Source organism: Parasteatoda tepidariorum, chromosome 7, assembly GCF_043381705.1.
Source record: "Parasteatoda tepidariorum isolate YZ-2023 chromosome 7, CAS_Ptep_4.0, whole genome shotgun sequence".
NCBI classification, from domain to species: Eukaryota; Metazoa; Arthropoda; class Arachnida; order Araneae; family Theridiidae; genus Parasteatoda; species Parasteatoda tepidariorum.
In genome coordinates this window covers 55,828,478-55,843,725 of record NC_092210.1, presented here as the reverse complement: position 1 = coordinate 55,843,725, position 15,248 = coordinate 55,828,478, and positions in this window count along the sequence as shown.

Genomic DNA, 15,248 nt, shown 5'->3' with positions numbered 1-15,248 from the left:
GATTCTTGACCTGTGACTGTGAGTTTTTAATTTTCTGATGATTTTTATTGATTTTCTTTTCGTAATTTGTTTATTCTTTTGAATGTATCTTGTTTTTCCTGGACCTCTATACAAAACCATCGGGGTACTGAGGGAGATATTTTAAGCTTTTGCTTCTCCCTCAAATAGAAATGGTTTTGCTTTTAATGGCTACCGGGGCCGGTACCCCCTGAAGACGTCGGCTTCGGTGGTCATATTTTTATTTTATTTCATTTGTTTTGTATTTAACTGCTATATTTATTCAAAATTTGAACATTTCTAAAGAGCTCGATATTTTAATTTCCTCATTGACATTTCTGTAAAGTGATGAGAAGAAATATTAATTTTTCACTCTTGATTTTTGGTACTGTTTAAGTTAACAAATATTCTAGAAATTTGATCATTTTAATTTGATTTATGAAACAAATAAATATTTACAGAAACAAATTATATTAAGTAAAACTTAAATGAACAGTTCATTGGTTAAGCAAATTTTAACAATCACTACGTGTTTGTAGTTTAATAAATAAAAAAATTTCATTGCCACAACCATTGCTCTTGACTTCCTTATCTATGCATATGTATGGTAATTTCATTTTAAAAATGAACTATAAAATTATTGAAACAACATTTTTTTCAGATTTGATAATTTAAAATATAACTTTTCAATTCAAATAAAGAAACACTTTGCAGAGACATTTATCAATATTGTTTAATATTCTCTCACACTCAGGTACGCACTTTTTGTAGTGATTGCACATCTTCTTAATAACTTTGTTTATGTAATTATGTAAGTAGTTACTTATGTAAGTAGTACGTAAACATGAAGGGTTGTGAACCATTGTTGATAAAAGCCTCTTTCTTTTACCTTATCATCTGCCTTTCTTGTTAAAACTCCTGTCAAAAATACAGCTAAAACGGGACCTTCCAACGAAGATACAAAAACATTCATAAGTTGAACAAGACTTCTTACTTCTAAAAAACAAAAACTCAATCCGATGCTTGCTCCACCATACACAACAGCTGTAAAAGGTAAATTTAGAACAATCATGTTAGTTGCTTTTTGTAGCAACATCCTATAAAATACATAATCGTGAACAGAAAGTTATGACATCAAAACTATTAATTTAAAATGAAATAATACGAGTGATGGTAGTGTTAGCTTTAACTTAAAAAAAAAAACATTGATAAATCTTCTAATGGAATATATTTAAAACTGAATCTCCGTTAACTCTTTCTATTTATCATTATATTCATTACTATTTTTCATCTTTTAGAAATTTCATGAAGTTATTCCTTTTTAAAAGTTAAAAATATTCACTATTATGTACGCACATGTTAAGTTTTTGAACACTCTTTTTGAATAGAAAATTCTAGTCGACCAAACTTTCCATGCTCTTAGACCAAAATAGAGACACGAAACTTACTAATTGTACATCAATCCAAATTTAGGCTTAGGAAGTTGTATCTATTGTTATCATCTATATAATATATATATTATATACATTGCATAATTGCAAATATTAATAGGTGTCATTTTTTTCAAGATTTTATAGACAATCGAAATATTATGGAGGTGAATGACCACAAAAACTGCTATAAACCTCCATTTTAAGCTTCAAAACTACTCGTCTAAGATATCCAAGTTTGTCTGATTTTTAATGTACTCTATGCATCCAAAACAATGATAGGAATAAGCAGGGTTAATGGATTTAAAAAAATTCAGCTTTTTATCTAAAATTATTTTAAAAATTCCTAAATAAAGAGAGTGGCATGCAAATCTCAAAACGATCTTTAAAACGTCTATGTTACGTTCTTCAAAAGAAATTAAAAATAATATTTTACACTTAGAAGCATATTTTAATTACTGTTACTCAATTAATTTTTAAAATGCATATAATATATAGATTAATTTTCATGATANAGTGAAAATTAAAGCCGTCCGATATTAAATTCTGTTAGATTAATTACTGGAACTGGAATTCATTTCAAAGTAGTATATTCAGGAAAAGTTCGATCAGTGTCGAAAAATGATATTCTAGTTACTTATAAATTTATATAGAAATAACAGATGATATTTGTATGCATTGGAATACATAAATTTGTGTCTTTAAATTATAAAAATTGGAAAATAACAAATTTCTATGTTTAATCTCCTGCTGATTCCTCTTTCAGTCTCTGGAGAATAATGCCAATAATAATTAGATGTCATTTATAACAAAAATAATGTATTGTACAAAGTTGTCTGCTTTTGCGACTTTTTTCCTAAATATTTTAAAAGGATTCCCTTAGCCTAATTGAAAGTTAAAGGAAGGAAAAGAAAAATTGTATTAATCAAATTTATGCTTGCAAACATGCATCAGAAAATATAGATCAAAATTTGGACATACACAGTATTTTTACCATCCACACAAATTTCCTGTCAGATATAACTCCTCGCTTTCGTTCATACAGTGGTTTGATGAAATCTAGAACTGTCACAGTGGAAGCTGAATTAAAGCAAGAAGATATAGTACTCAAAGAAGCACTAAAAATGCCAGCAATACAAATCCCTGTCATTCCAGGTATTGAACTGAATTTGTTAACAATAAAAGCAGGAATAATCTAAAATTTAAAATACATTATATTTTAAATTACTTACTTTTGGTAAGTAATAAAGACATTTGCAGTTTAAAGGAAAAAATACCTCCGAAGGAAAAAAACATTTGTAAAATTGAGAACCATGTACAGTAGCTGCCAACTCTTCCAATTTTCAGTAGAGAATTTATTTTCTTATTTAAAGTCGTAACGAATCTCATGTTATTTCATTAAACTTTTTGAATAATATTAAATAATTATGTTTTACCACCACTGCATACTAATAATTATAGCAAATTTATAAAAGTATAATTGTATTTACGATAGAAAATTTCAACCAGGTCAAAATAAAAATATATTTTTCTGTAAGATTATTTTTAATTATTGTTTTTCTACCACTTGGAAAAGTTATTCTCGGAAAGAGCGAAAGTTGCCCATGTATGCATATGTCTAATTAAATCGACGTGTTTTTGGCTTTATAAACTTAAAATGAAAAGATTTACTTAAAAGTTGTAATATACATAGTAAAAAAAGAATTTAAATTGATTTAATGAAACCTTTTAAACATAATTTATATTGCTTTTTTATGCTATTTTTTAAAGCACGAATAAATGAATATATACCTTCTTAAAACCAATTCTTTCTAACAAACAAGTACAGATAAGAAAAATTGCTTTCCCTCAAAACACATAAATCAAACGTATCTTTACATCAAAAAATGAAGGAAAGGATCAAATCATTAAATTGAATGAGATTTTAATAATATAATCGTTAGGAACAAAAATGTACGAAAGAATAATGTTTATGTAGCCGCATCACATGTGTGCCAAAGTTCTAAGTTAAGTCTTTAACTCTGTTTAGTTGATTAGTTTTCTTATCTAGTTAGTAATTCGATTATTTATTTCGAATATATAATTTTTTCTAGTTTAATGGAACTCGTCAAAATTTTTCCTGGTGTGCATGAGCAATTTAAGCGATAATGGAGGATTTTCCGTAATATTATTTCGCAATATTATTTTTTTATTCATTGTATCTCTCCCAACTGATTAGCCGTAGGATCATATTAGAATTATTTATTGACCAATTATGTATGAAAAGACTTACTGGAACAATTAAATCTTTAAAATGAACTTTATATCTTAAAATGGGAATAATACTACGACACATAGGTTGAGAAAGCCGCGATGATTAAAGTTTATCTTCAAAAAGTTCTGATGTTGGATTATCTTCAGATGTTTCCTCGGCTGCAGATAAAGTAAAACGAATCTATATATTTGAAATACATCAGGAAATTAGAAACTAAATTGCTTTGGGGGAAAAATAAAATAAAATAAATCTGAGTTAAAGGAGTTAAACTTAGATTCTTACACACGTGTGATGCAGGGGTAATAAAAGTCCGGATAAGTTTTTCTGCACGAAACGAATTCTAGAAGAATATAAACAACTCACTTAAAATATCAAATACAAATATAGCCTTTCGTATGGAGCTAAGTCCTAACAACGTAAAAATAAGACAATAAAACATGAAATTATAAAAAAGAAGGTGGCATTTGTTGAGAAAACTTGAAAGATTAAAGTAAAACAAATGTTTGTTTGAAATTCTAGAGAAAAGTGGCGAACTAAGAAACAACTTGGCGCAAGACAATCAGTAATAAATTGAAGATCATTAGCTAAATTATGGAATGATGTAACGCTGTTGGCCAGTAATAATGAGTCCTATGAAAATCGTAAAGGACCTCTTATTCTATAAACTAGAGTGATGAGAAGTAAGTAATCTTTAGGAAAAACTTCCGGTGGTCACAAAACTGACCGGGATTTTTGGACTGTGAGAGATAAGAAAATTGAACTGGCTGCGTTCTGCTTGAAAAAGCATCGTTAAATCATCGAAAAGTTTTGGAATTTATAGTCACGGTGAAATAAATTTACAGCGAGTGATTTTTCACTCTTAATTGTTGTAAAAAGAGGCGTATATTCATGAAAGACTTGGAGCAATTGAATGATAAATCACATTTCCAAAATTGTTTAACATAATATTTTTGTGTTCACTTTTAGTGTAAACCGCAGCATTTTTCCCATGCAAAAAAAAAAAAAAAGAAAAGAAAAAAAAAACAAATCTCTAACCCTTTATATTTTTATCTAGAGAAAATGTTTGAAAATTTTTAAATACTCATCTAAAAACAATACTAAAGAACAGTTTAATGTAAAAGTGTCATTGATGAAAAAAATATGTCTTTTTACTATATTTTACTAAATTAAACAGTAAACACAGTTGAGTTTCATTTTCACACATAGTTGAATACACATATTTGAATGCATATTTCAAATAGGGAGTTAAAATATTTTTTATTAGTATACACATAGTTAAATTTTACTTTTTATGAATGTTACCTACTTGATCATATCTTTTAATTCCTGTTTGCTCCTTATTTAAAACTGGATCACAGTGATAATAAACAGAATATAATATCAGTCCAAACGTATGACATGAAACTAATGACAATGATGCAGGAATAATACTCATTTGAAATGTCCTGAAAAAAGTTTTCTACTTTTTACTCCTTTCAAAATATAAGTAATTGCTAATACTTATATTTTGGAGAAATTTAAGCACTTATTATATGACAAATATTGAATAGTGAAAATTAAAGCCGTCCGAAATTAAATTCTGTTAGATTAATTACTGCAACTGGAATTCATTTCAAAGTACTATATCTTCAATTCTCTGGTAAGAAATATTGGATTTTTGATTTATTATTCTAAAATTAGCATTTTGCCATCTATGACGTAATTATTTTGTTCAGCTGGATTATGCTGTCACAAAAATATGTCATAGTTGTCACAAATTGCAATCACTGATGATGAAATTGAAAAGACATTGAACTTTTAGAAAAGTCTTTAAAAGATCTGATCTAGGATAAGAATAATGAATCTCGATTAAACTGAAGAATAAAACATAATTACTTAAATAACTTAATAGACATGAAATAGTAAGAGACGGAATTCAATAATATATATTTAATGAATCATATAACTTTCATTTATCATACTTTGAGAAATTTTGTCCCTTATTTATATTTGAAGCATAGTTTCCATTTATTTAAATAAGATATACAATATAATAAGTATGTGTATTAAAATCTTAAAATACATGAAATTTGACCAAAATTTTGTGACTTGAAATGAAACAAGTTCTTTCTAGAAAAAAAGCATATTTATTAATGAAAAGTATTTAGAAAAATGTATTTAGTGTAATAAATATTTAGCCTTTAGTTGTATAGATGGTGTTCTGTAATAACAGCACATAATAAGTAGTTATAAAATCTTTATCGAAAATGTTTCAAAATGAGTTGAAGTTTCTCAAAAGTATTTTTTTTTCGGTTCCTTATAAAATATTTTAATGGTTGTCTAAAAAACAACATTTAATACGAATCAAAAGTTTACAGATAAAAGAATGACTTATCTCTATTTTCATTAATTACGCTTCTAAAAATTAATATACACTTATTATTATCTATAATTTTGTGAAAAAAACTTTTATATTTGGTGATTAGTTTAAATTATTTGCCAATCACAAATTAGACATTAAAAAGTTAAACCTCTTTGTCATAATACGTTGAAAATCGAAATAATTTTGGAAATTATTTGAGCATAAACCTACATTATGAAATCAAGACATTTCATATCCTTTTTTGAAAAAAGAATTTTCGAAATCCAATGATGAAACAGAATTATAATTAAATTGTACAAGAAAACATACAATTGTAGTCTCGCTTAAATCAAAGCATTTTGAATTGAGAAATGAAATAAATGAATGTTTCAATACTACTACTTTCAAGATATAAATCATTTAGTTAGATCAAAAAAGAAATTATACAATTTAATGATGTTCTCAAAAACAAGTAGAAAACAAGAAAAACCAACCAACTGAAAAAATTATTTGATTAGGAAAAGAGTAATAAAACATCAGAGTTAAATAATTCTATACCTTTTGAAGAAAGGATTATAGTTAAGACCATTCAATTGAAAAGTGATGTCACATCGTTTGAAACTTTGATCCTTTTTAGGAAATTTTGAAATACTCGAAAATTTCCTTGATTTTTGAAAATTATGCGAAGAAAGAAATAATGCGAAAATGTTTAAATTATAAAAGTGATATTGTTAGAACAAATTATGACAGAAGTGTCTGAGTTGTCAACATCGTTAAATGACATGATTTACTAATATTGTTAGAAAAGCCATTTTTGCTTCATTTGCTCATTGAATTATGAACAAATATAACGTAACAAGTTTTAGTTTTGGAATAAATTTACGTAAAAAAGTCAGAAGGGTATATAAGTTGTTTCGAAGATATCAAAATTTTTGTCAGTACATTTTTTTTAACTTATCAATTGCCAAAACAAGATCAGAGAAAGGCACTCTATTCAAACACCTCACATTTGAGAAGAACTGAATCCTGGCTCATTTGATTTTGCTAAATAATGATCCAATTTACAAATCCTTATTGTCACTATTTAGGCAGCTATAAAATATACTTATAAAATGAATTAAATTCATGTTTTCATCGTAATAAGTCGAATTTAACCTTACCTGACAAGAAATCTTATATCTCATCTGGCACAGAAAATTTCGATTAAAATTTTAGACAGGGAGTATATTAGTAACCACGACTGTTGATTGCGAATTCAAAAAAACGAGATATATTTGAACTGGATAATGTTTAATGAAAAGGGGTTGCTAAAAATGGCCGACTTTTAAAAGCAAATAGTTTTAAATATTTAGTGGCTTGAAATACACTGACGGAAAAAAATCCCAAGAAGGAGTTGTGCAAGATAAACTAAATTTAGTAGACTTGTTTATACAACTAAAAAATAATATTTATTTAAATTTCGTGCTTGGCAATACATTTGGAACTTACATATTTATGTTCTACACTTTGTAAGTTTTATTTTTAGTTAAATTTTGACATAGTGAACTTTCTTTCTTCGATATTGCTGAAAGACTGCGGAGAAATGTATCCACTGTGCATGGTTGTTGGCAGCAGTGGTCAAGCGAAAGTACTGCCTCGAAAAGTCCGGGTTCTGGGTGACCACATGGGAGTACTCAGAGGGAAGACCACTGCGTACAGCGCATGGCCATGTCGCACCGTACTGCGTCTGAATTAGAAACTCGAACTGCAATCGGCCCTGCAGTGTTCAAAGAACTGATACAAATCTGCTATTTCAAGTACAGCTCCAAACAAGATGCCTGTAAATTGCATTTCACTCACTCTAAACAACTGCCGTTTACGACGTAAGTGGTGTCGAGTTAAAGCTCACTGGAGGACTGAGTGGAGATCTATTTTGTTTTCTGGTGAAAGATGTTCTGCCTTAGTGCCAGTGATAGCTGAATATTGGTTAGAAGAAGGCCAACTAAACGCCTGTTGCCGACAGGTCTAGACACACTGAACCTGCATCTGGAGTTAAGGTCTGAGAGCAAATTCCTATGACAGCAGGAGCACTCTCGTGGCTATTACACTGCATTTTGAATGCATATTTGAAAGCCAACCGGGTGATTCAACCTGTTTTGTTGCCATTCACGAGCAGCATTCAAGGGGGTATTTTCCCACAGGATAACACTCGTCCTAATACTGCTGTTGTAACCTAACATGCTCTACGAAATGTCGACATGTTGCCTTGGCCTGCTAGATCACCAGATCTTTCCCCTAAAGAGCACGTATGGGACGACAACTTCAGCATAATTCATAACCAGCATTAACTATCCCGTATTGACTAACCAAGTGCAACGAGCATGGAACTCCATAACACAAAATGACACTCATCATCTGTATGACCCAATGCATGTCTGTTTGTATGCTTACAATAAAAATTCCGGTGGTTAAACCGTTAATAATGCACCAGTATTTCATATTCGCAATGGATTTTCTCTTAATTTCATTAACCTGTGATCTTGAAATTTAATCAATTAAATACGTTATTCAGACATACGTTATTCGTTATTTATTACTCTACAATAATTTCTTCATAGTGTAGGGATTTTTTTTTCATCGGAGAATTTACCAGACTGAAAGACTAAAAATAATTTCTGATTGCAGCATATTTCATTACGTTTCATTTCACAACATATTATTTTTTACTTACAACTAGTAATTATTCATGCTTTACCTTTCTCCTACTTATCTCATTCTCACTACCATTAATCAAATTTAACTTACTATAATTGTATATTTAAATGCCTAATCTTTTATTACAAATAAAAACGGAAAGTAAATGCAACCAAAAAATATAAGCTATTTAATCCAAACAATTTATTAAAAATATGTTTCGGAAAAACTTACGACTTAGCTCTTTTAAGGCTACTTAGACTAAGGACCCGTTGAACTTCGACTTGATTTGTCCCATAAAATCCGAAGCCGAACAATATTCCACGTGATATACAGGCCCAAAAGGTATATCGTTTAATGAAATCCAGGGAAAAGCTGCAATATACATATACACGCTACAATACATATATATANCGACTTAGCTCTTTTAAGGCTACTTAGACTAAGGACCCGTTGAACTTCGACTTGATTTGTCCCATAAAATCCAAATCCGAACAATATTCCACGTGATATACAGGCCCAAAAGGTATATCGTTTGGTGAAATCCAGGGAAAAGCTACAATATACATAGAGGCACTTTGAGTTTTTGACATTTTCCAAAATTTCTCAAAAAGTACTTAAAATACTATTTTATAAATTTACAGATGTTTAGTTCAAGCAACTTTTCATGCTTAACAATAAGATTTAAAATTTCAGAGGTATTGAAGATGGACAATAAATTACGGCAGAAAACTAGTATTTTTGAACACCCTATTTTGAACACCCTATGCTTGTAACTTGTATCAATTACTTTAATTGTTATTTTTAGTAACCCTGTAAAATTTTGCAAAACTAGAGTATATATTTATGAAATTATGTACATTTTTATAAAAGAAACAACTTTATAAATATTCAATATAGTCAAAAAAAATTTAAGCAATTTTAAATGAATTCCAAAATTTTTTATTTAAAACTTTTAAAACAAATGTTAAAATCACAGAAAGATATAAGTTTTTAAAGTTATTATTTTATGCTGCGCATGCGCGGAAATTTTTTAAAAATTTTTTTCCTTATTTTGTAAAGAATTTTTTTTAGAAAAAATTTTAAAACAATTCGGTATTTTACCGAAATTTTATATTATATCAAAAGACAAAGTTAATAACAAATTAAAATACCTTACAATAATCGTTCTAAAACAAAATATGATAATATATGGAAAGAAAACACACTTTTTATTTTGGATGATCCCCCACAAAACCGGTCTAACTTTTAATGAATCTTGTTTAATAGTACAAAATAAAAGTTCAGGACAACCCCTGATCGTTTTTAGCTTTCTTTTAAAAAGTAGCAAAACTCCTTAAAAGTTGTTTGAAACATTTTTAACTTTTTAAGATATTTAAATCAAACCTTTTTCATTAGTTGCCAAATACCTCTCTCTACAAAATTCACTACAAGAAAATGCATGCCAAGAAAATGCATATCCATGCATGCGCAGTATATAAAAACCTACCTTAAAAACTTCTAGCTGGAGCTTTTTGCTTGAAAATGTTTTTTAAAAAATTCCAAATAAATAATTTTGTAATTAGATTTAAATATTTACTCTAGGTCTAAGAAATTTTACGCGGTTCTTAAAAATAACAACTAAAGTAATCGATACAAGATACAAGTTTATTGCTTCATTTTCTAGCATAGCATCAAAAATACTTGTTTTCTTTCGTAATTTATTGTCGGTCTAGCAAACTTCAAAAAGACTTAAATTTTATAACTAAGTATGAAAAATCACATGAACTAAACATCTCTAAAGTTACAAAATAATTTTTTATTATTTTTCTTGAGATATTATCAGAATAGCCTTAAGAACTTATATCTTGCTGAGATTTTAAGAATTTTTTTTTAAATTCAAATAAAAATTTTGTAATTAATTTAAAATTGCTCCAACATTTTTTTTTATTCTACCGAATATTTATAAAATTGTTTGTTTTATAAAATTGTTCATAATTTCATAAATATTTACTCGGGTTTAGCGAAATTGTATGCAGTTATTAAAAATAACAACTTAAGTAATTGACACAAGTTACATGCTTATTGCTTGATTTTCTAGTATAGGGTGTTTAAAAATACTTTTTTTCCTTCGTAATTCATTGTCTATCTTCCATATCTCTGAAATCTTTAAATCTTATTGCTAAGTATGAAAAATTGTGTGAACTAATCATCTCCAAATTTATAAAATAATACGTTAAGTATTTTTTGAGAAACTTAGAAAAATGTCAAAAACTCAAAGTGTCTTTTTATTGCAGGGTAGTGTATTAGAATTTTAAAAAAAACTAATTCATTACTATTTGCAGTGCTAGCTGTATCAAATGAAGTCTAGGAAGTGAAACATTATTAAATCATCAATGGCGAATGAAGTCTTAGCAATAGAAAAGTCTTAACAAATGTTTCCAGCTTCCTACGATATTTAATAACTTTAAAATTATATCAACACTAAGACATTTCATTATAAATATATACTGTTATATATTAAAATGTAACCATGGTGTTTATAATTAATAATAAAGCCACATTGATTCAATATCGTTTAGTACCTCCTGATGTCATTCTCGGTCTATTGTATTATATCACTTAATGAATAATGATGAAAAATAACATGAACAACTGCACAACCGAAACATTACCTATTTGGTATACAACTAAGTAGAGCTGTACTAAACACCGCATATAAGTATACAAAAAAATTTATTCTTAGTTAATTCAATATCTATTATAAATTGCTATTCAATTCATTTTTTCCATCCTCTCATAATATTTTACTAAAAATAATTTTAAAATGATATTGAGAACTTAATTTTAATCGCATTATTAGAAATTAGATCCTTCAGTAATATTTATTATGCATCTCATCTTATTAAATTTATTTTTAATTAAAATTTGTAAATCTCGATTGTAATTCTTAAACATAATGAATAGAACCGTCATAGTGAGAAACTCGTATTAGTTAAAGTCACACAAAAGTTAAATATCATGTATCAATGGCTGTTTACCATTAAAAATTCTAAATATTCTAAATATATACGAATTTCATATATGAAGCACATAATAAAATAAACAATTTAAATATTGCATGCTTACTTTAACATTTTCAATCGATTGCCTGACTTGGCTTGATTATATATTTTAGATATACCACCTGCATCTCCTATTCCAGCAATATACAATGAGGTTAAACATGCCAGTATAAGTGCTGCTTGGTAAACGTCAGTCCATAAAACAGCCTTCAAACCACCCTGAAATAACTCACATTTTTAATCTTTTTCCTTAATTACTAAATTAAATAATTATAGCAGTGATTAAAAAAACTGTGATATTATTAGCTCACTGCAAGCGCATATTAAGGATGTAGCGTATCAAGCTATATTAGCGAACTGTTCTCTTTTTTTTTTTTTTTTTACAAAAACTTTTATTCCCAAACAACATAAACAGTAACAAATATGAAAAGATCATAAAACAACAAGAAAAACCCGTAACGAGATATAAGGAAACTCAAATTCCACAACAAACTAATCTGAAGAAAAACAGCAACTCTGTCGTTCTAAAAATTGACTTCTAATTTTATCGTCTGCTTTTATTTTCTTAAATTTATCTCTTTACGTGTTTATTTTATTTTATTTATGCTTTTGCCAGCCCGTTATTTTTAAATATTTTTGCTTTTATTTATGCTTTTGCAAACCAATTATCTTTTTTATATCTTTAGACATTACAACTAGCTTTAAAATAAACGAAAACATTAAAGACATGCTCACGTTTACGAAAACATAAAAAAAATATTATTTTAAATTGAATGCCTTCTACTATATTGTTTCAGAAATTCCACAATAAAAATAAAGAAAAAATTTTCCATATGCTGTAAAAAAATATTACAATGAATGTTTATATCTCGTTTCTCGTCAAAATTATAATTTATAGGGATTTTGCCGTGCAGCTCTATAAAAGTTAAACTAAAGAAAAATATAAACTACAGAAAGTGAGATGGAAATTATTCAAAAGTATGCATGATTAATGCTACTTGAAATCTTTAGGAGTAGATAATTGTGAATAAATTAAAGACCTAGATAAAAAAAAAACTGACATACATATTAAAAGACAATAAATATATTTCATAAAATTAGAAACTAGAAACTGAATATTTTTATAATAATTATTTTGTTTTAAATATTAAATGCAAAACCTATGTCAAAAATTTCAATGATCAACATTAACGTTGTAGCATCGATGGATTACGTCACTATATTAGTATTTCTAAAGTTATCTAATACCATATGTTTATTTTGCCTTCAATAATTCTTTTAAATTGTGTTTCTGTAAACGAAAATAATTTAAAAACAATGATAATTGAAATAAAAAAAATTAACTGTGCGAATGAAAAATGGTGCATGGTAAAATGAAAAATGGTACTAATTCGCTTTGGAGGTAAAAAGTCATCATACTATTATTGACGTCAATGATGCTTAATTAATTTCGGTAATAGGTACATACTGAAATAAAAAAATTTAATATGTAACTAAAAGTAAATTTAATGGAGAAAATTTATTTATATGTTTATAAGAGCTGTAATAAATGGCTATATTATTGACGAAAATAACGCTTAATTAATTTCGGTTTAATTTGAAACAAAAAAAATCGTATATGCAAAAAAGCAAAGTTAATAAGAAAACAGCACTATAGAAAATCAGCCACACTAATAATAATAATATTGACGCATATGACGCATGATTATTTGTTGTAATACGTATGATATTATGTTAATACGGTCAGTTTTATTAGGGAATTCAACTAATGATTTTCCGTAGTTTCAAAGAATATTTTTCCAGTAATAGGAAGAATAGCGTTTTAATATTTTAATGACGTCGAGTTAAAAGAATATTAAAATATTTTAAAAATATTTTAAGCAATGTATTAATTGCCAGATAGAGAAATGGGTAAAAGTCTTTATCGAAATGTTAAAGGAATTCCATTTGTTTTTAAAATTTTTGCTTCAGTTTGCTATCATTGATAAAAGTATTTTGCACAAGACTCAAATGCTGGAGACTTGTGCAATAAGTTTCAAATCTACTAATATATGTACAAACTACTAAGTTGATGTATTAATCATATATTTGGTCCACACTATAAGTGGGTGTGACGCATGGTTGTGGTTGAAGGCGAATAATTGGCCATAGATGACGCCACTGAAAAACAAGAACAATCGCACCCTCAGTGTCACGAAAACAACATTTGGTAATAATTAAAATTCACCAATAAATAGCAGTTTTAAAACATATACTGTGAAAATCCGTGTGCTAAGTTTCTTCACAGGGAATAAGTACGGAGAAAATAACTTGATAAGCAATGTTTTCGAGTCAAGTGATGCTAAATAAAGTTAATTTCCTGATGGAATGAACTACAAAAAAGTGTTTTGATTAATTTAACAACATAAAACCACCGAGAAGGGTAACAAATAACAATAATCTAAATCTTTAAAACTATGGACCTTAAAATTAATACTTTTACTTTTATATTAAAATGCGATTCACTAAAAAATGAAAAAAATTGAGAATCGCCTAGGTTACCCATTGGAAAAATGGTTGTTGTCTACTTTTTTTCGGAAAAGAAACTTTATCGTGTTTTTATTTTGGACATCTTTAACTGTTAATCCTAAACTGCTCACTGTTAAAATTTTCGTCATAAAATTATGGTAAAATAACTGGCAGCTGTCTGTCCATCCGATTAACCATAAAGTTTACGGTAAAGAACATTTTTTTCCTTTATGGTTTTGAAACCATTTACAAAAAGTATGGTTATAAAACCACGAATACAAAATTATACGGTTTTTTAACCATTTAGAACTAGCATTTTTCAAAAACGCAACAAAAAAAAAATCATTATTATTTAACTAGACGTAGGAGCTCGGCTTTTCCTAAGGTAATGGGTATTGGAGAGTGCTGGGCACTGGAAATTAAGCAATTCAGGGAATTAAAGAAATATTGTGGTGTCAACACTAGGACTCGAACTCCAGTTCTGCCGGTCATGAAATTCACCGATATGCCGACTCGGCTATGATATGCATGCCGTTTCTAAGAACTAAGTAGCTTCATTAGGTGGTTCTAGCTGGTGCGATAAAGTTCTGGGCTGTTTAACCGTATTAGGTGAAAGCAGTTAATAAACAGTTTTTCTCAAACTTAACAGCTTGATTACCATTTTATTTATGGCTATTTGACTGTTTTGATTAAATATGGTAAAATAACAATTCAATTGATTGTTATTTAACCATTTTTTCCGAGAAATTTCTATCAGTGCTCGGTACACAATTTCGCAGACATAATTAAATGCAACTCAGACACATTCTGTGTAAATTCTTTTGATGACAGAATAGACATTGAACAGCCAATCGTAATCAATATTAACATTTTCAGATAGGTACAATGGAGTTTGATGGAGATTGTAAGTTGCATCATACACCCGTTTCAGATTCACAAGTTCATATATCAAATATGATTTGAAAGCTAGGTTTTTTTTTTCCAATTTTGCATGAACAATG